Here is a 26,077-nt window from a genome sequence, read left to right as displayed (position 1 = left end):
TTCTTCCCGTGTCACTGGCTACTGCAGCCACCCAAGGAAGTTGAGAAAATGGCCTCTTCTGGACGGGTCAGTTGCTGAACCAGCCAGGCTCATGACAACTTTCAGACGGAGGCTGCTAGGTGAGCACCCAAAGGCGCCGGCTGAGGCTGAACAGAGAGGCAGAGGGGCTGGCTTCCTTCTAGGAAGATCCAGGCTGGCAGATGAAAGGCTGGGCCAGCTCCCAGCAGATGCGCAGCACAGACGTGTTCCAGTTACTGTCCACCGCACTGTGGCCACACCTGGCTTCTCCTCCTCATCTTGTCATTGGCCCAACGTTGGAAAAGATCTTGTAAATCACCTGTTCCTGTCAGCACGTCCCTGAGAGCCCACTGTGTGCCAGGCCCTGGGGGAGGGAGGATGTGAATACTGAGAATGACAAGAACTGGTGTGAAATGTGCGATGACCTGTGCCAGACGCTGTTCTAAGTAGTTTACAGGTAACAGTTGAGTTAGTTAGGACCATGGGCTAGATGCTGCTATTATTTCCATTTTACAGATAAGAAAACTGAGGCACTGAAGAGATAAGTAGTTTGCCTGAGGCCATAGAGATCTAAGTGGCAGAGTCTGAAGTCAAACCTGAGCAGTCTGGCTCCAGGCTCTCAATGCCTTGAGGTGCTCAGGATCTGGTGAGTTTGTGTGAATGATGGACAAAGAAATGAGCCGTTCTAGGGGCAAGACAGATGTAGTTCCTTTAATCCATTCAAGATATATACCTACCAGTTTTCAGGGTGTCTGTTGCTAGCCCCACTCTGGGAATTAAGGAAAGGCTTCCGCAAGAGATTTTGGAAGAGATACTGGTTGTCAACTGATTGGAGAAAAAGTGGGGCTAGAGCGCAAAGGAGATCCAAGTGCAGGCACATCGGCAGGAGAGAGGCTCAGAGAAGAGCAGGGTCTAGCTCCAGGCTCCACAGCCAGCCGTGCAGCAGACCCAGGAGCCAGGTCTCCAACCCCCGCACCCAGGCCACGCTGTCCACTAGGATTCACAGCTGCAGCAGGCGTGGTAGAGGCCCTGTGGAGCCTCAGAACAGCTGGTGGAGACCCCAGCTGGAAGGCTCACCCAGATTCCCCCAGACCCACTGAGGATCCGGGCAGCCGAGGGCCACGCTGGGCAGGCTCGTGCTCAGGGCTCATCTCACATCTTCATTCCTGTCTCTTTCCCTTCCTTCTCTTTCTGTGGCAGGTTGGAAAACGGTTCCCCAAGTATGTCCATGTCCTGATTCCCAGAACCTGGGAACGTTAGTGTATTCTGTAGAAGGGTCTGTACACATTTAGTTAAGTGTGGTGTGTGGGCTTGAGAAGATTGTCCCAGTGGGTTCTAAATGCAATCACCAGTGATTAACAGAAAGGCAGAAGGACTTGGACACATGCACAGAGGAGAGGTGACGTGAAGACGGAGCAGAGAGAGCAGGAGCCACAAGTCAGGGGACGCCAACAGCCACCAGAAGCCAGAAGAGGCAAATAGAAGATTTGCCTCCAGAGCCTCAGGGAGCAGCACCCTGCTGAGGCCTTGGTTTAGGGCTGCTGGCTTCTAGAATTGTGAGAAAAGAAATTTCTGTTGTTCTAAACCACTGTTTGCAGTTAATTTGTTACCGCAGTCACAGGAAAGTAATACGGTACTGTAATATATAATATAGTAATATAATATAATATATAGTAATGTAGGATCTTCTATCAATCATCCCTCTTCCTGGTCCTTCTCCTCTGGAAAGAGGTGAGATGTGGAAAGGGGCATTTTCTAAAGTAAGCTACAGGGCCGCCCCTTCCATCCTAGAGGTGTTCTGTCCTCCTTGGACAGCAGCTGAGTCATCTAAAGGCCACTCTCTGCCCTTTACCATGCCCTCATCTCCTTGTCCCATGCCACCAGGCAGGACCTCACCACCCTCTGGGAGATCACACAACCTCTCATTTACAGATGGGATTTGGGGGCCCAAAGAGGGTCATGACTTTCCTAGAGTCACACAGAGATGAGTGAGAAATCCAGAGCATAGACAGGACCGTCCTACCTGCTGCTACTTGTACAGCTTCTGTTTTGAGTCTCCCCAAGGGATCCTTGCACAGTGCTGGGTGCACAGTGGGCCTTTGGTGACTTTGGTGGCAATAGGGAATGACAATCAACCTGGGCTTTGAAAGTGCCTAAACTCCTCATTGTTATACAAAATTACATATAAGAGGTTGTGAGGGGAATGGGAAAATAAACAAGGAGAGAAATGAATTACAGTAGTTGGGGTAGAGAGAGAAGATGGGAGGGAAGGGGAGGGAGGATAGTAGAGGATAGGAAAGGTAGCAGAATACAACAGTTATTAATAGGGCATTATGTAAAAATGTGGATGTGTAACCAATGTGATTCTGCAATCTGTATTTGGGGTAAAAATGGGAGTTCATAACCCACTTGAATCTAATGTATGAAATATGATATGTCAAGAGCTTTGTAATGTTGTGAACAACCAATAAAAAAAAAAAAAAAGAAAGTGCCTAAACTTGTGATGAAACCTGGCTCTGCCATACAAGCTATGCTGCCTTAGGTACATCACTTCACCCACCAAGCCTCAGTTGTGTCATCCGTGAAGTGGAAGTAATAACAGCACATGCTTCAGACCATACTGCAAGAGAGCGCAGTAGAGAAATTAAGAGCCTCGGCCCTGGAGCCAGACTGCGTGGTTGAGTTTCCTGTCCACCATACATTAACTATTTGTCTTGAGCGCCTAACTCTGCCTTAGTTTCTCCATCTGTGATTTGGGGGTAACAGAGTTGTGAGACCAGGTGAGATATTTTATGTCTTTTGCTTTGGGTGGAGCTTGGTACATACTAAATTCTCAATGGACAATATCCACCATTAGACATTACTGGAGGATTGTCAGGAGCACTCTGTGACCACTAAAGCACTTGGCACATTACCCTGGGACCATTAGTGTCCTATAAATGGTACATATTGTCTCTGCTGTCATTCTTGCTGTGGGGCTGCACAGGGTGGATCTGCCACCGCAGGGCTGCAGGTTCCCTGGTCCCGTTGAGGTTTCCTGCCCTCCCTGAAAGCCCAGCTTTCTAGAGGAGCTTCTGAGGGAGGCCCAGGACCGATCCAGTTCTTCTAATTCTCCCACTGGTAAGTGTGTACTTACCAGTGTTACGCTGTTGACCGGTGACGAGTCCTTGCTTCCCCGAAAGCTGAAGTATAACACCAGAGAAGCCTGCCGAGGCAAGGTCAGACTGGAGAGTAGAAGTTTATTAAAGGACAGCAGAAAAGACTTCTCCCGGAGGAAGAAGGGGACCCAAGAGATGGAATCATGGAAGTGCGGTTGTCTCCCCCTTTTTATACCTAGGGTCTTCATGCATTCCTGTCACATTCCTGTCCTTTGTTCTGTCAAGGGTGGGGCACAGGTGGGCCAAAGGAGTAATCTGGGCAGGAAGGACTTTTGAGTCAGCATCTTCAAGTTTGCTGGGAGCTGTTTCATTAATACTTCTTTGGGATGGGCTCTGGGCCTTTGGGGACTTTAACATTCCATGAGTTGTCCTGCTTTTCCCAGACTTCATTAACATTCCAAGAGTTGTTCTGCTTTTCCTGGAATTCATTCTCAACATGGCCTCCATTTTGGATCTTACTCGATATTAGACCTGATTTACCTAACCACACTGACTACTGACTACCTAACTTTAAATCTGGCTTCACCAGTTCTCAGCCATTAAGCCTCCACTGTAGATGTCCGGACAGAAGTACCTTTTGCTGCAGGGTGGGGAGGCGTTCACACCGGCTGTCAGACAAGTTCATTACGTTGTTATCGATTTGTCAAAGACCTTCACAGGCTCCTACTCTGTTAAAGCCAGAAAGGACCCTGAAGAGGCCCATTTTGCCCAAGTGGAAGCCGAGATGACAATGAGCCACGGGCAGAAACGAGGGAGACCCTCCCAGGTTGCAAATATTTGTTGTCCTTTTTTTTGTTTTTTTTGGAGGGGGGCGTGCTGGAGCTTGAGCCCTGGGCTGAGGCTGGAGGATCACGAGTTCAAAATCAGCCTCAGCAACTGAGCAAGGCCCTAAGCAACTTAAAGGGACCCTGTCTCAAAATAATCGATAAGTAAAAAGGGCTGGGGGAAAAAAGGAAAAGATACCATTCACACAAAGAAAGTGTGTGTGTGTGTGTGTGTGTGTCTTACTGTTTAAAGAATGCTAAGGAACCCTCTGACCCTGCCATCCAGGGAGATTCAGAATTGGTACCAGCACCTGTGAAGCCCCTGAGGCTGCATCTATTTAAACAGGTGTCTTGGGTGGAAACAGCTGCCCATGGAATGCCGAGAGAATTCCTAGCAAGGGCTCCTTCTGATACCGCTGTTGACCGGTGACGAGTCCTTGCTTCCCCGATGTTGAAGAATAACACCAAAGAAGCACTCCGAGGCAAGGTCAGAGGAGAAATTAGAAGTTTATTAAAGGACAGCAGAAAAAGACTTCTCCCGGAGGAAGAAGGGGACCCAAGAGGTGGAATCCGTGGAAGGGCTGTTGTCTCCCCTTTTTATAGTTTTGGTGATGGAATGTAGGTTGAAAGGCCCGAGGGGTGGGACACTTCTTTGTGATGGGCTATCTTTAAGTTTGCTGGGGGTTGTTTATTAACACTTCTTTGAGGTGGACTTTGGCCTAGGGCCTTTTTGGGACTTCATTAACATTCCATGAGTTGTCCTGTGTTTTCCCTGAGTCATTCCCAGCATGGCCTCCATTTTAGATTTCACTTGATGTTAGACCCTAACTACACTGACTACCTAACTTTAAATCTGGCTTCACTTCTAGAAAGAAAACCTCAATGGCGGCTCTGAGTGTCTGCTCTTCATCTTTCTCCCTGGTCTCCACCTGAACATCCCGTCATTGTTTTCAAAGCCAGAGTTTTTCTTTGGAAATGGTTCTAGCCAAATATGGTAGCTCCCCAGTGTCACCTTGTTCTCCCACCTTCAGGAACCTCCTTGTCCTTTTCCCCAACTCAAGCAATCGCCACATTTGATTTCCACCAGGAGGGAAAAAAACATCGTCATCTTCCTAACACCTGTTCTCAGCGGAGGTGCCGAAAAGTTGACATGAATGTTCTCAGTTTTCATAAGAATCTTAGAAGGCACCATGGTTAACTAGCCCATTTTTTTCAGATAAGAAAACTGAGGCCTTGAAAGGGTAAAGTTTCTAAGCTGCAAAGCCTGAGTTAAAATGTAAAGGACCAGGCATTGTAAACCTGCTTCTAAACTGCAAAGCCTGGGTTAAATTCCTGAGGCAGTTAAGACAATGCCCTACTGGCCATCTGGTTGTTTAATAACTTAGGGCCCTGTGTAGTCCAGCACGTAGGCATTCAAGGCCCCAGAACCAATCAGTTTGAATGTGTACCCCGCTTAGAAGTGACCAATCTCCCCTGCCCAGCCTGTTTCCGCCAATGAATGTACTAATCAAGTCTAAGAATTATTGTTTGATTTTCCCACGGTGTATGGTGATTTGTTAAAAGAGACTGTGATGTATGCAAAGCCCCCGCCCTCCCCAAAAAGTGTACTTAAGCACTGCTCAACCCCTGCCCGGGGCTCTGGGCTGCTCTATCTTCCTGAGTGAGCCTGGAGCCTCAGCATGCTGAATCAATAAATCCCCTTCTGCCAATTGCATGAAGCCAGTCTCTTGTGGTCTCTTCTTCCGACATTTCACGGGTCCCTTACAGCCTAAAGAGATTTAAAAATATTAAGTGAGTTAGGATGGGGTAGAGCCAAGATTTGAACCCAGGGTTTTCTCAGTACACAGTCAGATTTGGGTTTTTTGAGGCCTAAAGCCTAGGGTCCTGGGGAAGTGTATTAGTGTATTAGCTTTTCATTGATATAACAAAACAACTGAGGCAGGATACTTATGAAGAAAAGAGTTTTATTTAGTTGACAGTTTTGGAAGCTCGAAGTTCAATATTAAGCAGGCCCCATTGGTTTGACCTCTGGTGTGGGCAGTGGATGGTCCCATATGGTAGAGCAAGTGGTCACATCTCAAGTGAGGAAGCGGAGAGGGAGGAGCTGGGCTTGCTCCTTGTATAACAGCTCTCTAGTGAGGGCTTTCCTTTGGAGGGCAGCGGCCTGAAGACTTCCCACTAGCACCCACCTCTTAAAGGTTCTACCGAGATCCAATATCACCGCTCCAGGAGCAACCTTCCTACATGTGGACGTTAGGGACAAGCCAAACCCAAATCATAGGAAGGGCAGGGCAAACACCTTTATCCTTGTGGGTATTTTTTTTTTTTTTTTGGTTTGGTGTTTTGGGGCAGGGGGTGCTGGGAATTGAATCCAGAGCCCTGGGTATGCTAGATGGTCTACCACTGAGTTACACACCCACCCAGTATCATATTTAAGAAAAGGAGAGTGCTGGGGTGTAACTCAATGGTAGAGTGCCCACCTAGCATGCATGAGGCCCTGGTTCCATCCCCAGCCCAGGGAAGGGAAGGATCAAAAATACAAATTTTGAGCTGGGCATGGTGGCACATATCTATAATCCCAGCTGCTTGGGAAGCTGAGACTGGAGGATTGCAAATTCAAGGTGAGCCTCAGCACTTAGCAAGGCCTTGTCTCAAACAATAAAAGGGGCTGGGATATGGCTCAGGGGTAGAGAGCCCTGGGTTTGATTCTTAGTACCCTCCTCCTCAAAAACCTCAAAGTTTGATATAAAATTGTTGTGGGAGGCTGAGGCAGGAGGGCTGCAAATTAGAGGCCAGCCTCAGCAATTTAGTGAGGTCCTAAACAGATTAGCAAGACCCTGTCTCTCTCTCTCTCTCTCTCTCTCTCTCACACACACACACACACACATAAACACACAAAAGTGTTGGAGTAAAAGGAGACAAAATGGCTTTGATTAATTGCGGTTTAAATATCTGATTTTCAGCTGGATACAGTGGCACACGCCTGTAATCCCAGTGATTCAGGAGGCTGAGGCAGGAGGATTGAGTTCAAACCCAGCCTTGGCAACTTAACAAGACCCTAAGCAACTCAGTGAGACTCTGTCTCTAATAAGCATAAAAAAAAAGGCTGGGGGGGGTGCTGGGCTTGTGGCTCAGTGGTAGAGCACTTGCCTAGCATGTGAGGCACTGGGTTCGATTCTCAGCACCACATAGAAATAAACAAAGGTTCATTGACAACTAAAAAAAATATTTTTAAAAAGTGCGGGGGTGGGGGGCGGGGCCTGGGGATGTGGCTCTGTGGTTAAGCGCCCCTGGATTTAATTCCTGGTACAAAAAAAAAATCTGGTTTTCACAAATATTACAAAAAAAGTTTGTTCTGTGAACACATTGTTAGGATTTCTCTCAGGGCTTTGAAAGGGGCTGATAAAATTGAGGGGCTGTGGGCCACTGCCTCATTAGCAACTCCACAATCCACCTGCATCTCTGCCAGAACAGTGGTTTCCAACAAAGAATCATTTGGCCCCAAAGGTCACTAGTGCCTGGGTCATAAACCCTCAGCTGGAGGGAGGAAACCTGAATTCCTGGGTGGTCCCAAAGACCATTCACATCTATTCTCTTTTGGTCCCAAAAGAAAGATAGTGAGGAGCTCTGTATGGACTGCTCAGCTCTTAGCATTACAAGCACATCCTGGGTGACAAAGAAAGGGGGCCTGAGGATACACCTCTGTGCCGCAGTCTTGGCTGGGCACAGAATCACGAGCCACCACACACCTTGTAGATTCAAACAGCAATTCTTTATTCCCGAACTCACACAGGCCTCTACACACATTCTGGGGAAATCCCAGTTCTCCTGCCGCCCCATTCACGTACTCCACGAGGCTTTTTTCTCCAATGCTTTCTGAATCTCACGAGAACTCCCCAAGGACGGGATACTCCCTAAAACCTGATCAGCTCTAAACCCGGATTCGCCCTGGTCCTTGAGCAAGGTCACCTTACTAAAGCATACATGCAATGTCCCAGCGAATGTCCTCTAAGCAACATGGGGTACGCTGGCAAGGAAATTTCGATGCGTCATTCCTACTTGGCAATGGCCCTCAGCACCTCTGCTCCCTCTTTTCTCTCTCTCTTTTTTTTTTTTTTTTTTTGGCAGGGGTGCTTTACCACAGGGAGGCATGCCAGCCCTTTTTATTTTTACTTGAAGGTAGGGTCTTGCTAAGTTGCCCAGGCTGGCCTGGAAGTTGCGATCCTCCTGCCTCGGCCTCCAGAGTGGCTAGGATTACAGGCGTGTGCTGTGGTACCGGCTCCATCCTGGCCAGCACAAAGGGTCCCATGGATGAAGAAAGGAGCAGTGGGGGACCTCCACTCCAGGCTGAAGCTCAGGCCTGGTAAACAGCTGAAAGCAAAACGCTGTTCCACCCGGAGAACTGATCTCCTCAGGGAGGGCGGGCCTTTCTGAGAGGTTGGTGTTCTTCTGTCACCCTTTTATCATCCTGTTTGCTGTGAAATAATAGCTCCCATTTTACTATGCCAAAAGCACTTTTCTTCCTCCTTTCCCTGAGTTGCATCATGAAGCTTCCTCAAATTAGGAGACATTAAAAGCTCCCTGCCCCCAGCCTCTTCCCCACTCTGGGAGGGGCAGGGCGGGCATTTCAGTGCACCTTGCTCCATTGAAGGCTGCTCTTAGGGAGCCTTCTGCCTTCCCTTGCAGTCTCCCAAGTGTGACATTACCAAAAGCATGCCAAAGCTTTTCTGTCTCTAGTGATGAAGACTTTACTGCATTTAGGATGAATTAAGCACCCCAAAACACTGCTTTGGGGAAAATCTACCCTGGGTCAGGGTTGAAGGACATACTCTACCCCTAAAAGATGTCTCTCTGCAGGAAGAGATTGAGGAATGCCCAAAACATGGAAAGCCATGTCCCCTGTGCCCAGAAGCGAGCTTGAGGTGAATTAGAGAACTCCTTAAAGATTTGTTAACACCACTCGGCTTTTACCAATAGGAACAAAGTAACCTAATTCCCAAGCCACCATCAATGTCACAATCATGGTAGAAGTAGATACACCTGGCCTAGGGGTTAAGTGTTAGCAGCAACACCTTTTTTTAAATATTTACTTTTTAGTTGTAATTGGACACAATACCTTTATTTCACTTATTTATTTTTATGTCATGCTGAGGATGGAACCCAGGGTCTCGCACATGCGAGGCAAGTGCTCTACCACTGAGCCCCAACCCCAGCCCCAGCAACAACACTTTTTTTTTTTTAGAGAGAGAATTTTTTAATATTTATTTTTTAGTTTTCGGTGGACACAACATCTTTATTTTTATGTGGTGCTGAGGATCAAACCCAGCGCTCAGCCCCACTAAAATCAAAAGCTGGCTGTGCTGTCAAAAAAATTCCCTAGACATGGAGCTTTTAGGCTAAGTCCCAAATTCAAGTTCTAGTTTTAGTTTAAGACAATGCAATCTTTTTTTTTTAAGAGAGAGAGAGAATTTTTAATATTTATTTTTTAGTTATTGGCAGACACAACACATTTGTTTTGTATGTGGTGCTGAGGGTCGAACCTGGGCATGCCAGGCGAGCGCGCTACCGCTTGAGCCACATCCCCAGCCCAAGACAATGCAATCTTAAGCCTCCTAGACCTCAGATTTCTCATCTGCAGGGTGAGAGAGATGAAAAGCAATTGCGTTTTTCTCACATGTTCATCTTTTGTTCCATCCGCCCACCCACACACCCATCTAGAGGTAGGTGCCATCACAAATTCTAGGAATTTGATTCGGATATAAGTTCTGTCCCAGTTGCTGCCGTGACCCACCCCCTCCTCTGGATCTGTTTTTTGTATGCCAAATGGGTTCTAAGCGTCCTCAGGAGCTGATCTGCGACAGCATGTCTTACAAACAGAAGGAGGTACAAATGTCAGCAATTTCCATGGTCACATTGAGGACTTTCACTGCAGGCTTTTGCCACTGTGTAGCTCTGTTTGCCAGGACAGAGGATGGCCCAAGGCAAGGAGACATAGGCAAGTGACATAGGCAAGAGGTGACATAGGCAGTGACAAGGAGACATAGGCAGTGACATAGGCAAGAGGTGACAAGGTGGGGCCAAGGGTGGTGGGTGTGGGAAGAACGGTCGTTTTAAGACATTTGGGAGCAAGGCTCTGAGCTGGAGGCAGGCTGGAGTTGAGGGATGCTCTGTAGAGAGGGCTAGTGGTTAGAATGTGTCCGCTGAAGGGCCTGGGTGGGGCGGGCCCAGGGGAATGAACGTCCCACCTGCCATAATGGAAGACCCTCTCTCCACCTCCTGCTCCTCCCACTGGTTGCCATTACCTTCCACCAGAGCTCTGGACTTGACAGGGTCCCAGTTGTCAGTGAGCATGGGTTTTAAATTCCAATGTTACTGGCATAGGGACTTCCTGTAGATGTGTGCTGTGGATTGAAAAGGTCCCCTGGTGGCTCACAGGTTGAAGCCTTTGTTCCCACCTCTGGGACTGTTGTGAGGTGCCATAAGAGAACCTTTAAGAGGTGGCATCTCATGGGAGGAAGTTAGGTCACCTGGGGCATGCCCTTGAAGGGTTACTGGGACCTAGTTCTCTCCCCCTTCTTTCTTCACTTCCTGGCCGCCACAATGTGAGCATCTTCCTCTGCCATGCGCTCCCCACATGAGACACTGTCTCACCACAGACAGACAGGGCCCACAGGCCATGAGCTGGAACCTTGGAAACTGAACCAAAGTAAACCTTTCTTCTTTACTTTTTTTTCTTTCTTTCTTTTCTTTGCAATGCCAGGGATCGATCCTAGGGCCTTAGTGCATGCTAGGCAAATGCTCTACCACCGAGCTGCATCCGTAATCCAAACCCTTCTTCTTTTTAAGTTGATTATCTCAGATATTTAGTTACATTAATGGAAGCTGACAAATACAGTGCTGATGCCTGAATCATCACACCCAGGAGGCCCTTTCCAGGAAGACTCAATATAGGACATCTACTCATATTATAGAAACATCAGACACTAGTCTAGTTCCAGTCCCACTGGCTTTTCCCCACTTAATATTCAAGCCTCAACTCATATCTTTGAGACCCTCCCGTCTCAGTCCCCTGACTATCTGGAACTGAAAGTGAGCACCACTTCACCTGGCTCAGATGGCTCACTTTTTTTTTTTTTTTAATATTGTTTTAGTTGTTGATGGACCTTTATTGTATTCATTTATTTATATGTGGCGCTGAGAATCGAACCCAGTGCCTCACACATGTGAAGCAAGCGTTCTACCACTGAGCCACGACCCCAACCCTGAAGGCTCATTCTTATTCACTCACTCAACGCAGATTCTCCAAGTCCCTTTCATCGGCCAGGTATTGCGTCAGCCAGCGTTTCTCACCTCTTATGTGCTACTCACATTTGGGCAGGACAATTCTTTGTGGCAAGAGTCTGTACTGTGTATCACAGGATGTTTAGCAACATTCCTGGCCGCAGGTACCAGTAGCACACTTCAGTTTGACAACCAAAAATGTCACCTGGGGCAAAATTGGCCCTTGCTGTGAACTACAGAGCTAGGCATTAAAACCAGGGATGTGTAGAAGCAGTTACTGGCCTCAGGGCCCTCAAGGAGCTTCAGCCTCCCTAGAGAGAGATAAATGAACATAAAGTTATAATAGTGACAAGAGCTGTATGGGAGAGGTACACAGTGTCACCCTCTTCTTGGGCTTAGAGAGATCAGGAAAGGACCAAGGCTTGGAGGAGAAGTAATTAATTAGGCAGAGAACCAAGGGGGTTTAATGGGAGTGAGGAAAAGCATCTCAGGCTGAAATAGCATATGCAAATACCCTGTGGTTTTGAGGAGCACTGGCTAGAGAAGGCCAGAGTGGTTGACTTATTAAAAACAGGAAGTTTATGGAGAAGGTGAAGCTAGAGAGGGAGAGCCTGGGCATAGCTTCGGTAGCCAAAGTAAAATGTTTTACTTTTGGCCTCAGCAGCAATGGTTTTGCTATAATAGGCTCAATGCCAAAGTCTTTTCCCCACAATGTCCATGCTCTAGGGAACACTCCAGTTTGATCATGTGGCCAAGGTGCTGAGTATCAGGAGCAATGAGAGCCAGAGGGGACTGTCTACATTGTCCAAAACAAGTCCCTCCTTGCACATCTTTGGAAACAAAAGCCCAGAGAGGAGCCCAGATGGGTGGGGATAAGGGTTTGGGTTTGAAGCATCGACAACTTGGAGGGCTCTCTTTAAATAAAGAATGCAAAATTACAAATACAACATCAGTGCAAGGTTTTTATGTATCAGTTAAACTTAAATAAAAAAGGAATATTCTACTTAAAAAAAAAATGAATGAAAACACAGAATAAGGTAAAGCCTTGAGGAACTTGGGTAAGTGAGGGCTTGAAGCTGTAGGTTCATGTACTTCAGTGCCCCTGGGAGGGCCCTGACCTGCCTATAGTTACCCAGCAAGGCAGTGGCAGAATCTGCAGCAGAGTGTCAGTTACCACCTCGTAAGTGGCTGTGGAGTCCTGACTGCTGCAGAGGTTGCCTCTGCCTCAGCCCCTGCAAAGTCCTATCTTCGGTTCGCTCAATCTTTCTTTTTCTTTCTTTCTTCAGGATTTGAATCCACGGATGCTCTACCACTGAGCCACATCCCTAGCCCTTTTCATTTTGAGTCAGGGTCTCCCTAAGTTGCTGAGGCTGGCCTTGAACTTGAGATCCTCCTGCCTCACCTCTGGAGTAGCTGAGATCACAGGTGTGGGCCACTACTCCTTTGTTTATGTTTTTGCCTCATTCTTTCCTAACTCATCTGGATTTTGTCCACGTGTTAGGGACATGGCCACAAGCAACATTAATTGCACCTTCCTATTTTTGTAGGAAAGAAGAAAAAACTTGCTTCTGACTTTTGGTTTGAAAAAGACTGGAGAGGAATGCCAGGGGACATGGCCTGGTGTACTGTGGTCAGGGGCACAGAAACGAGCGGCCTATCTTGGGTTACAAGCTTACCTTCATGGTGGGAGAGGGGATGAGATCTGTTTTAAGAAAATGGATACTGTAGACAGGGGCAGGGAACCTGGGAACATGTGAAGTGGAGATGTCCTTCCTCCAATTCATGACTACTGTAAGAGAAGACAAAAACACTGGGATACTTTTTAAAGACCATATAGATTAGAAGCTTCTGAGTGACAAAGAATGATCCAGGTTAGAGGTGCATGTAGGGTTTTGGGGATCAATAGCAAGGTGGGAAGTAACAGTGCTAGAGAAGGTGAATGGAAAGGAACTGGAGGCCACCTGTCCACACTCTACAGAACATGGACTCCCCCTCTTCAGCATTACCACAAACTTGCACGCTGTCTGCTCTAGCGCTGCATGGAAGGGGGAGTTCACTACCTCACATCAGACCTTTCCATTGTGTGACACCTTTAGATGTTAAAGTCCTTATTTTATTTTTTTTGTACTAGGGATTGAACCCAGGAGCGCTTAACCTCTGAGCCACATCTCCAGCCCTATCTTATATTTTTCTTAGAGAAAAGGTCTGAGTTGTTTAGGGTCTTGCTTAGTTGCTGAGGCTGATTTTGAACTCATGATCCTTCTACCTCAGCCTCCTGAGCCACTGGGATTACAGGTGGGCACCACTGCACCTGGATAAAATCCTTTCTTTAACCATATCAGAGTCTCCCTGCAACTTACACCAGAGTTAGTTGGGACTTTGAAGGGTCCTCAGAAAAAAATCAACCCCCTTCGCCACAAGGCAACACTTGATGGATGAACTCTGTTCTGGGGTGTGGCTGAGTGGTAGAGTGCTTATTTAGTATGCACGAGACCAGGGTTCCATCTCCAGCATCCCCAAACCAAACCAAAACAATAAAACTGTGTCCTACTGTGGTGGTGCCAGTTCCCCAGGGACACCGTGAGGACTAAAGGAGCATGAGCCTCAGAGTAAGGACTCAGTCAAAAAGTTAGCAATGATTAATACAACTTCAAAATAGCATTCATGTGCTCGTCAGCCTCAGCTACCTGCTACCCCCACTGGTAATAATAATAGCTAATGCTTATTGAAGGCTCACCGTGGGAGAGGTCTTAGATCACATGCAGTTTCCTTCACACAGTCTTTGTAGGTAATTTGTATTATGTCCATGGAGAAGACATGTCACTTCTCCGAGATGACATTATGGCAGAACTAGGGCAGGGACTAGGCCATCTGACTCAAAACCCATCGACTTTGCCTCATCTTTTGTGCATTTGGGTCCCCAGACTATCACCATGCATCTCTGAACAGGTTTCAGTCTGTCAGTGTTCTGAGTCCCTTGTGCCACACAGAAGCCACTGGGTCCTGGTGTGTGCCACAGCATCACCGCAAAAGCATAGCAGAATGATTTAGCCATTGGTAAAGGATGATTTTCAAAAAGGGTAAAATCATGATTTTCATTTGAATATAAAGCAAGAACATGTTAAATATCTTACTTAATTCATAGTTAGTGAGAAGGCCAGTTAAGATGTTATGACTGATTTGGAGAAATTCAAATAGCATAAACAATTAGAGATCAGGAATATTGACAGCAATCTGCAACGGAGGAGAAATTGCCTCATTGGGCAGTCAGAGAGGAAAGTCAACAGAATCTGCCAGACAGAATTTGCCTGCTAAGAGATAAGAATTATTTATCTTTGCCCTCAGTTCTCTATAATTTATAGACTTGAAAAACAGCTCAAAAGACACAAGGCTAGGATCAGAAAGGCATGTACTGACTAGGGATCAGCAAACTCACATTGTAAAGAGCCAGAGAGTAGATATTTTAGGTTTCATGGGCCTTATAGTCTTCATTTCAGCTATTCAATTGTGCCTTTGAAGTATGAAAGCAGCTATGGACTATACATAAATAAATGAGAACAACTCTGTTCCAATAAAACCTTACTTAGGGACACTGAAATTTGAGTTTTGTATAATTTTCACACATCACAAAATATTATTCTTTGCATTTTTCTCAATCCTTTAAAAATGTAAAATCTATCCTCAGGTTTGCTGAAGCACACGACTGAATCAGTCAGGGTCACTCCAGGTGAATTGGGCTGGCTACTAAATAACCACACAGAGGCAGAAAATACCTTTTTTGGGGGTTCAGTGACAGCTTCTCAACCTCAGCTCCCACAAAGGAGACAAGAGAGGCAGGCAAAAGATTAGGTTTTGGGGGGTTGCTTGGTGATGTCTTGCAGTCAGCAGATTGACTGACATCTTGGAAGGCCACACCCATCTCAGGTGCTATGTGGAGATCACAGGCAGAGTGAGGGAAAAGGACACGTATATCATACAGCCCAGTCAGAGCAGCAGCGTCAGTCCAGTCCCCTCATGTGCTTGAATGTACATAGCTCACACACACAGTGCATGGCTAACTCTTGACACAGGTTGAATACAAAAAACAGGTGGCTGTGACATTTGCCACATGGTCAGTAATTTGAAAACTCTGGCTCAGACACTGCAGTTTTCCATCAAAGCACAATTTTTTCCCTAGTCTCCCCCATAGAAGGCAGAAAAATGGCTCCCCAAAGGTGCCCCAGTTCCAGTCCTTGGAACCTGTGAATCTGTAACATTAGCTGGCAGGGGGAATTAAGGTTGCTACTCAGATGACCTGGACATGGGGAAGTTATCCTAGATTATGTGGATGGGCCCAGTGTGATCCCAGGGATTCTTACACAGGAAAGAGTCAGGCAAGAGTTGGAACAGAGATGGCAAGTAAGAAAGACCTCCCCATCCATTGCTGGCTTTGAAGATGGAGCCACAAACTTAGAAATGTGGTCAGCCTCTAACCCAGGGACACCCATTTTGGATCTCTAACCTCCAGACATGAAGGGTAATAAATTCGTGTGTGTGTGTGTGTGTGTGTGTGTGTGTATATACACACATGTGCACACATATTTTTGGTGAAGCTGGGGATTAAATCCCAAGCTTTTGTGCTTGACTAGCACACACTCTGCCACCTAGCTATGTTCCCAGGCCAAAAAAGTAATCTCCAAGAAAGATTACCTTTTCTTTTCCTTTTTAATTTTTTTTTCCCAGTCCTGGGGATTGAATCTAGGGCCTCACACGTTAGGCCAGTGTTCAGCCATATTTCCAATACTTCAAAGAAAGATCATTTTTTGGGGAGAATACCAGGGATTAAACTCACAAGCATGCAATCACTGAGCCACATTTCCAGCCCTATTTTGTATTTTATTTAGAAACAGGGTCTCACTGAGCTGCTTAGCACCTCACTATTGCTAAAGCTGGCTTTGAACATGTGATCCTTCTGCCTCAGCCTCCCAAGCTGCTGGGATTAAAAGAAAGATCACTGTTGATCATAAAATAAGGCTGATCTCTTTACATTTGGTTTGATTATAGACTCAGGTATAGGAGGAATTTTAATTTAACACACACACTATAGAAAATTGCTGCAAATTTTTATAAGGAATCTCAATTTGGGTGAATTCCTCTTTTCTTGAATCCCCCAAATACCTAAGATTCTTGAGCTGCTGGGAAGTGACCTTCCTTCCTCACCTGTAAGGCTGGGTGCTCTGTAACCTGTGTATAGGTTGGGTTTTCCTGAGAAGGCTTTGAAAGCTTTGGCTCTGTGAAAGTCAAATTTATTTCCTTAGAAGGGTTGGCCATGCCTGATTAAATCAGCATCAGTCTCAAAGAGGACAAGGCAAGGCCTTGATTGCAAAACCAATTTTTCCAATTATAGTCTAGTAAAGAGGGACACTGGTTAAACCAATCAACCAACCAACAAAGCCAGACCTGGTGGCACACAACTGTAATCCCAGAGATTCAGGAGGTTGAGGCAGGAGGATTCCAAGCTTTAGGCTCCTTTAGCAACTTATTAAGACCCTGTCTCAAAAGAAAAAATAAAAAGGGACTAGAGATGTAGCTCATTAGTAAAGTGCCCTTGTGTTCAATCCCTGGTCCTACAAAAATTAATATTATTAATTAAATTCAATTTTAAAAGTACATATAGGTTCTTTACCATGGCATGGGGAAGGAAGGCTTTGAAATGGTTCTTTTTTGGTGAAGACAACTTTTTGCTGGTAGCTAATTGTTGAGTTATCAGAGAAGCATGGGAGTAAAAAAAAAAAAAAAATCTGTGGATGATGACCTCATGGTGAAACAGATCATACCTGTACTTATTCTGTGTGGGAAAACCATGCTCTCCTTTAATTGAAATGCTACAGAATTTAAAAACAATTGAAGCTAATTGAGTAGACCAAGGACCCATGATGAACTTGTTTTCTTTCTCCCTTTTTTTCTGCAGTGCTGGGGATGGAGCCCAGAGCCTCACACACAGTGTACACACACTGTACCATTGAGCTGAACCTCCAGACCCAGGATCAATTTTTGAAATCCATAATTTTTCACCTAATGCAGTGTGTACTTTTTAAAGAGAAATGGCTCAGAGCTGTCACCAGATCCTCAGAGCAGGCTATGTCCTCACAAAGATTAGGAACAGCTGAACCAGATGGATTGAACGATGCTTTCTGACACTGACATTTTGGTTCTATGAGTAGCTGTTGCTCCTTGCATTATCCCCATGCCCCACCCCTGACCTCAGCGTCAGGGTTGAAAGGACCCAGCAGCTCTGCCTGTGCCATTTCTTCTTCTCATAAGGACACACCTACCCCCGTCCAAATTCTTCTCGTCACTGCTGGGTGGTTGTGCTATTTTTCTTGCTTTTTAAAACCCACTTCAGTATAGGGTGTTTTTGTTCCTGAAAATCGTTTAAAGTGACTTTAGTTACCGGATTCTTCCTGCTTTCAGTAACCTAAATGCTACCACTTCAATTTGGACCCATCACCTATTCAAGCCCACCTGGGAGACTATGTATGGTTCATGTAAACTGGATTTTGGGCAAACGGCTGGCCAGAAATCTGGGACAATTTCAACATCAGAATAATTAATGACTGAAGTGAATCATAAACCATAGAATAAAACAGGAATCCAGGAGTTCATAGCACCATAGAAGAAGGGGAGAAGGGACCTCTAACCCTAACCCTAACCCTCTTCCTTGTGGTAGCCTGACAACTAACAGATATGGAAGGAATGCTGTTAATGAGAAATGTAATCTTGAAGAACTTCCTTACAACGGCATTAGCAATTTCAAATGCAAAAATGATAACTTTACAGTGGAGAAATCTGACAAGCACCATTCTTAACCAGGTGATTAAAGCTAGTGCCAACTGAGTCTCCTGATATGACAGACTAAGGACCTAAGGCCACTTCTGTGATATTCTTGCCAAAGACACATGTATAATCTTGACCTGATCATAAAGAAATATTAAGACAAAGCTACAAAATAACTAGCATTTACTCTGAGAAATCAACATAAAGAAAGGCTGAAGAATGATGTAAGACGAAAAGAGACCACTAAATGCAACGTGTGACCCCGACTTGGATCTAAGACAGGGAAAAAATAGTTGTAAGTGATGTTATTAGGACAATTGATGAAATTCGAAAATGGGCTGTATATTAGTTGATATTATGGCATCACCTCGGCACAGGAGGCTGAGGCAAGAGGATCAGGAGTTCAAAGCCAGCCTCAGCAATTTAACAAGCCCTAAGCAACTCAGGGAGACCCTGTCTCTAAATAAAATTTTAAAAAAGGTTGGGGATGTGGCTCAATGGTTAAGTGCCCACTGGGTTTAATCCCTGGCAACCCCCTCCCCCCCAAAAAAAGACTCTATCAGGTTCAAATTCCTGTATTCAATAATTATACTGTGGTAATGCAAGAGAATGTGAAACAGGAATCCAGTGGAGAATTTCAAACACTCAAAAACCTTTGCAGCAGGTTTTTAAGGGTCTATGGATCTGATTCTCGCCTTTTTTTTTTTGTTTTGTACTAAGGATTGAACCTTGGGTGTTCTACCATTGAACCACATCCCCAGTCGTTTTCATTTTTTATTTTGAGACAGGGTGTCCCTAAATTTCCCAGGCTGTTCTTCAACTTGTAATCCTCCTGCTTCACCCTTCTGAGTCATTGGGATTATATGCACGCAGCACTGCACCCGGCTCTCATTACCTTTCCAATTTCATCTTTTTTAAAAAAAATTTTTGTAGTTGTAGATGGACGGAATGCCTTTATTTTGTTTATTTTTATGTGGTGCTGAGGATTGAACACAGTGCCTCATGCATGCCAGGCAAGCATTCTGCCACTGAGCTACAGCCCCAACCCTCCAATTTCATATATATATATATATATATATATATATATATATATATATATATAGTTGGACACAACACCTTTTATTTATTTACTTATATGTGGTGCTGAGGTTTGAACCCAGGGCCTTGCATGTGCTAGGCGAATACTCTACCGCTGAGCCACAACCCCAGCCCTCCAATTTCATCTTTTAAGTTCATAAACATTTTGGCTTTAACTATGCTGGATCACAAATATATATATTTTTAAAATGCATTATCAATGGGTGTGGTAGCAATATGCCTATAGTCTCAGCTACTCTGGAGGCTGAGGTGGAAGGATCACTTGAGCCTGGGGGTTGGAAGCCAGCCTAAGCAACATAGTAAGACTCTGTCTCAATTAAAAAAAAAAAAAACAAAAAACAAACAAACAAACAAAAAAAAAAAAAACACTGAGGGCTATGTGACTCAGTGCCTAGAACTTGGGCTTGATCCTCAGCACTACTGTTTACAAAAGGCATTTGGAACACAAGGATCACCCACCCTGGCCATAGCAGGTTAATAGTTATGCAGTACATGATGGCACTAATCACAGCCTATAAATTAAAATGTTAAGGACTGTCAAAGTGTAATGTGTGACTGTGACTTACATCAAGGAAAGCAAAGTCCAGCACTGTGTGTACACACTTGCCCTCACATTGCTGGTTCCTCAAAGGCAGGTTTTCCCCAGCAAAACAAGCAGGCACCATCTGTTTCAGAGAATCATCTTCCAGATCATCTCCAAGGTCCCTTTCAGCTACAGGCTGCCATCCCATTTTCCAGAAGAGGAAAAGCAGCTCAGAAAGAATAGATGAATTGTCTAAGAGACACACAGCAGGAGAACCAGGAGTCTGTCTTGCCAGCAGAAGGTCCTCATCCCAACCCTCTGCTTTCTCCCTCAGCAGTTGTCACTGTCTCCCAGATCCTCCCAGGAGCACAGAAGTTCCCTCACCTAAGAATAAAACATTTATCCTATTATTCTTGAGGGACAATTATGGAGTGTTTCAGATTGTGTCACTGATTACTCGCTATCTCTTTGCAACTCCAAATAACTTTAGGTTCCCATAGCAACATACTGCTTTGGAAACTGACATTGTTCCCTAATCCAGTGGGAAGGAACAAGAATTTCTCCTAGAAAACTGGCAGCAGGTTGCAGAGGCCACATCAGGAGCGTGGAGGGTGGGGACCGTGGAGGGTAGGGACGGTCATTGAGGACTTTGTCAGCTGAAGACAATGGACATGTTTTGGTCACTACTGAGTGACTAACACATTTTTGATCATCCTGGATGGACCCCAAGGACAGAAGTCAGCCAAGAAAGAGACTTTGGATGTAGGGTTGTGAAGCTTGGTAAGACCAAGGACAGAAATTAAAACTTTAAGCTCCACTGAGTGGAAGAAATGTGAACTAAAGTCCCCAAAAGGACTGTTCATTCAAACAATGCTGCAAACCCAGAAGAGTTGTGTTAGTAGATGTTAGGTCAATCATGTGCTGAGTTACTTGGGGATCACACACTTCTGTCTGTAACAATCTAGAGGAAGACTTCTGACACTTTATGGGTTTTTTCCCTACACTGGTTCTCCAGCTCTCGGGACAGCAACTAGGTGTCTGATGATTTGGTACAATCCTGTCCCTAACAAGTGCAGATCAAGGATTCAGTCCAAGACTACCCCACTTCTTAGAGTCAATGATTTGCTAGAAATAGGTCATAGAATTCAGTGAAGTTTTGCCTTCCTTAGGCTCACTGATTTATTATGCAGGATACAACTCAGAAAGCCTGGTGAAGAGATGCGCATGCCAGGAGCAGGGAGGGCTCTCCAGGGGCACTGCCCTCCCACCACCTCAATGAGTTTGTTCACCAACCCAGAATTTCATCAAATCTCATTGTTAAAAAATTTAGATAGAACTTAATCTCTAGCTCTGCTTCCTTCTTGGAAGGATTAGGGATAAAAGTTCCATCCATCTGCTGGGTACTCTGTAATCCCAGAGCCTTAGGAGGCTAAGGCAAGAGGATCACAAGTTCAAAGCGAGACTCAGCAACTTAATAAGGCCCTGAGCAACTTAGTGAGATTTGTCTCAAAACAAAAAAGGGCTGCAGATGTGCACCTCTGGATTCAATCTCCAGTACAAAAAAAAAAAAAAAAAAAAAAAAAAAATCAGCCAAGGGTTTAGGAGTTCTATACCAAGAACCCTGGCAAAACCTAAATATGCTCCTAATAATACCATACTTACTTGGAAATGCATCACAGGAATACAGTGGATTGATGGGGGCTGGACAAATAGTTGCTAAAGCAAGCAAAATATTAATTGTAGAATCTTGGTGGTCATTGTAGTGTTTCTGTAAATTCTTTAACTTTTCTCTGAGTTTAAGAACTTCATAATAAAATGTTGAAATAAACTTAAAGGCATATCATAATGTAAAAAAAAAAAAAGTAGGAAGAGGAAAAGAGGAGATGAGAGAGTTAAGTATGCCTACAATTCCCCTTCTTTCTTACTTCTGTCTTTGAGAGCTTTTTAAAAGGTATTTTGATTGAATTGAGTTGAAATAATTGAAATATGCCTTAGATTCAACAAGAACCCGAAGAACTTTTTTAAGAATACCAAATTACTAATCTCATTTGTATTTTGGAATTGGCTATTTTTCCAGTCACATGATTATAAATGCTTTATTTAAAGATTAGAATTAAAACAAAAATCTTTTAGCTATTAAGTCCAATATACCAAAAGTGGAAGTAAATCTGGTTTTTGTTGTTGTTTGTGAGTGGACATTGAATCCAGGGTCTGGTGCATGCAAAGTATGCCTCTACCACTGGGCCCCATCCCCAGCCAAGCTGGCAGTTTTTAAGTGTTGAGGCCTATCACTCAAGTCCTAGGGCTCGTGGAATACAGTTGGACAACTTCAAGCTTGATGTTCATTCTTTTGGTGCTTAAAAAAGTGAGTGTCAAGGTAAAAACAAGACCTTTCAAAAACCTTTGAAATCTGAAGATAGTAATTCCTTTTCATAAACATACTTGTCTGCACAGGTGGTTTTAACCTGTTAGAAAGCAACCAAGACTTATAATTCGTGAAAACAGCGCCATCTGGTGGTCAGAGTGGGGACTACCCTAACAAGGTTTTCCTACCGACTGTCCCCTCCCTCTCCTGTCTTTTTAATATTCCCCCCCCCACACACACACACTATTTCTAGATGTTCAGCAAACATTTATGAAGTGCCTGTGACACTCTAGAAATAACGAAGGACTAGAGGCCTGGAGAACTAGTTACTGTACTGCTTGACCCCGGCCCCTCCTGAGGCACCCTGCATTACTTCTGTGTTGTTCTCAGGTCCTCACGCTGGCCAAGCCGGAATCAGATGGCACCTCTCTACAACTCCAACCACTGGTGTTAGTGTCGAATGAGTTCTCACCAATACTTGCTCATTCACTATCCAACAACTCCAGGGACCAAAGTACCTTTCTTCCAGTGCTTTCACTATTTTTTGCAGTGCTGGGGATGGAACCCAGGGGCTCAGGCACAGTAGGCACGTGTTCTACCACTGAGTTACACCCCCAGCCCGATCTTCATTTATTAATCGTCATTAATGTCTTTGCTGGAGTCTCGAGGATTTTCCAGTTCTCACAGTCTTCTAATTGAAATAGGAAGCGCCCACAGGATGCAGTGATACCCTAAATGAAAAGGCCTGGGTTCTGGTATGTTCCGTAAGTTAACTTTGATTGTGTGATTTGTAGAATTCATTCCCTTTGAGTCTGCTTTTCTTAGATATCTTTGCTCCCTTCCTCCACAGGGTCCTCATGTCCCCAGTAACGCCCACCTCTGACATCAGCAGCCTCCAGCTGCTTCACAGGGATGACTGCAAGAACAAGCTAACAGGCCTTAAAAAGCTGAGAGAAGACTAAGAGAAAGTTGCTCAAGTAAATCTAGTCATTGCTATTAAAATGATTTGAATGTGAATTTTTATAAATTTTATAGTTAAAGAAGTAAATCTTGTGAGGTGGCCATTAAACAAATAGGCTATTTTTTCTGACAAAACCTCCTTGGGTCTTGCTTGATCTATAAATTGGAAAAATAAAATAGCACCAGTTAGTTTTTCCATTTCTCCCTTCCTCCCTCTCCTTCCTTCTGGTACTGGGGATTGAACCCAGGGCCCCATGCATGTTGGACAAGGGAAGAGCACCAGTGTCCCAGGGTTGTTATAAAAATTAGACCTTAGCCCAATGTCAGGTAATGTGGAAAGATGCTGTACACTAGCATGGGCTGCCACTGTGATGGCTGTCTCAATAACTCTCACAACACTACAAAGATGTTATTTTGCTCAAGACCACCAAGTTAAATTCTAATAGATTTTACTCCAAAGCCATTTTTAATCCATTTTTAATTATAAAACAATACAGAAAAGTACCTGAAACAGACTAATTAATTTTGTCTGGCATCTTTGGTCAACATTCATTTATGATGTATGTAACATAAACTTTGTATGCCCATTACATGTCTATATTTATCTGTAGCTATATATTCTGATCGATGTGACCACAAGTCTCTCTGGGGTATACACTTAAGGTGTGCCAGTACTATGTATGAAATGTACTGCCAGCTGTGAAGTATGCATTCTAGTTTACTCTGCCACTAGCAGTGAAGATTCCCATTGCTTCACATTCTCACCAACACTTGCCTTTGTCAAGACATTTTTTTTTTTTTAAAGAGAGAGGAGAGAGAGAGAGAGAGAGAGAGAGAGAGAGAATTTTTATTTATTTATTTTTAGTTTTTGGCAGACACAACATCTTTGTTTGTATGTGGTGCTGAGGATCGAACCCGGGCCGCACGCATGCCAGGAGAGCGCGCTACCGCTTGAGCCACCTCCCCAGCCCTTGTCAAGACATTTTTATTCCACCACTCATCAGACTGGCAGTTTGGTGTGATTTTTATATACATTTCCCTGATTACTACTGAGACTGAGCACTTTTTCATGCTTTGTATTTACTGGAACATCCTTTTATAATGTACTAACTTGGGCTGGGGATGTGGCTCAAGCGGTAGCGCGCTCACCTGGCATGCGTGCGGCCTGGGTTCGATCCTCAGCACCACAAAAAAACAAAGATGTTGTGTCCGCCTAAAAACTAAAAAATTCTCTCACTCTTTTTTTTTTTTTTTTAAATAATGTACTAACTTGTGACTTATCTTTTCAAAAAATTTTTATTTTATGCTTTCCTTCCATTCTGTCTCACAAGGGGTTCTAGATAAATGATGCAGATAGCACAGAGAGGATAAATGCCAAGGATATTTTCTGTGACTCATAGTGCTAAACACAGCTGTCCAGGGTAGGGCTTAATAAATGTATGCTGGTTTGATAATTGCAAGTCCATAGTCTTTACCTGCAATTCAAAATCCAAACATTGCTGAAAACCAAAATTTCTCCATGTTTGGTAAAAAAATTCACTTGGCCACAAAAACTGAACTAACATGAGACTACTACCATTTCCTGCGCAAACAGTTATGTGTTCGACTATGGATGCTGCTCCAGACTTGGCTGGGGAATAACGTAACACACAAGTACCTACATTCCAGGACTGTTTGCTAAAATCCCCAAAATTTCTGAATTGCTCAACACATCTGGCCACAATGATAGTATATACACATAGGATTCTAAACCTACCATTTACTGAATCATTGTAATGTTTTCAATACCTTGAATTCATTTTACGTACATAACAAGACGGTTATGATGATAAAATAAAGTATTATTAGCCTTTGCATATTTTTATAGATATCAGAGACTCAGACAGGTTACTTTGCCTACTGAGATTCATGTTGATTGAAACTTGTATATTTTGCATATGTAGCACAACTTCCACTAAAGGTTTCATCAATACATACATAAAAGCAGTAAATGAGCCCAGCTGAATACTTGGAGCACATACATGGAGTAACATTACTTACATGGATTAATCACAGTAACCAAGAGCTAGCAGGACCTGCAAAGAGCACTAAGTATGCTATGGTTTTAGGCATGAGAACATTGAAGCCAAGAGAGAGAGGTTAGGGCTGGGGATGTGGCTCAAGCGGTAGCGCGCTCGCCTGGCATGCGTGCGACCCGGGTTCGATCCTCAGCACCACGTACCAACAAGGATGTTGTGTCCGCCGAGAACTAAAAAATAAATATTAAAAAAAAAAATTCTCTCTCTCTCCTCTCTCTCTCTAAAAAAAAAAAAAGAGAGAGAGAGAGGTTAAAGAGTATGTGTAAGCCCTCACATCCAGTCAGTCTGAGAACATGAAGATAATAATTTGTCTGTTTAACAAAAACTTGTTGACATCTGAGATATCATTAATAATGCATTCCTCTTCTTAAAGACTTTAAAGAATGTTAATTCCTGAAAAATTAAATATTTAAACCAAATAAGTTTCAAAATTTTAAAACAGCCCTTTCTCACCTTGTAAGCTTCCAGTATTCTTACCAGTCTCAGAAGGGGACTGGATGTTCCCTTGTCCCAGGCCACCCATTCCAAGACTTCCATCTTCTCTGGAGCCTTGATTCAGCAATTATCACCCCTCTCTTGTACCTTCAACCTTCCCATTTTCTACTGGCTATCCCTCCTTAAAAAAAAAAAAAAAAAAGTAGGCCTCCTCCCCGTATTCCCTTGCGGTAAAGAGTAGCCCTGTTTTCTCTTTCCTTTCTTAGCAAGTCTGCCTTCCTGCCTTCCTTCTTGGGATTGAACCTAGGTCACTTTACCATGCATATCCTCAGCCTCTTTGATTTTTTGAGATTTTTAAAAATTTTTAAGTAGCTGGGGTTAGAGGTGTGTGTGCACTGGCTGACTTCTCTCTTCTAGTCAGTTCAATTGAGCAAATATTTACTAAGCACCTTTTGTACACTTGAAACATACTAGAATTCACACTGGTATAGCTACTAACATACCTTTTAGAAAGATGTCTACCCCCTACCCCTATGCCAAAGTTCTGAAGGCATACTAAACAATTTGTTTACATTTAGATC

At 44.3% G+C, this 26,077-nt stretch overlaps 1 protein-coding gene across 1 annotated transcript in view; it reads right to left on the bottom strand.

The window, feature by feature from the left end:
• The window catches only part of LUZP1 (leucine zipper protein 1), a 187,146-nt gene extending 163,015 nt beyond the window's left edge, over window positions 1-24,131 (bottom strand). The window contains exon 1 of the mRNA XM_081307315.1: window positions 24,095-24,131. The gene's annotated coding sequence lies outside the window, so the exon portion shown is untranslated. The remainder of the gene's footprint in view (window positions 1-24,094) is intronic.
• Window positions 24,132-26,077: the final 1,946 nt, after the last annotated feature.

The sequence above is a fragment of the Spermophilus citellus genome (assembly GCF_964194105.1).
Source record: "Spermophilus citellus genome assembly, chromosome: 9".
NCBI classification, from domain to species: domain Eukaryota; kingdom Metazoa; phylum Chordata; class Mammalia; order Rodentia; family Sciuridae; genus Spermophilus; species Spermophilus citellus.
The sequence above is the reverse complement of the archived record's forward strand: the minus strand, read 5'-3'. Positions and strand labels throughout refer to the sequence as shown.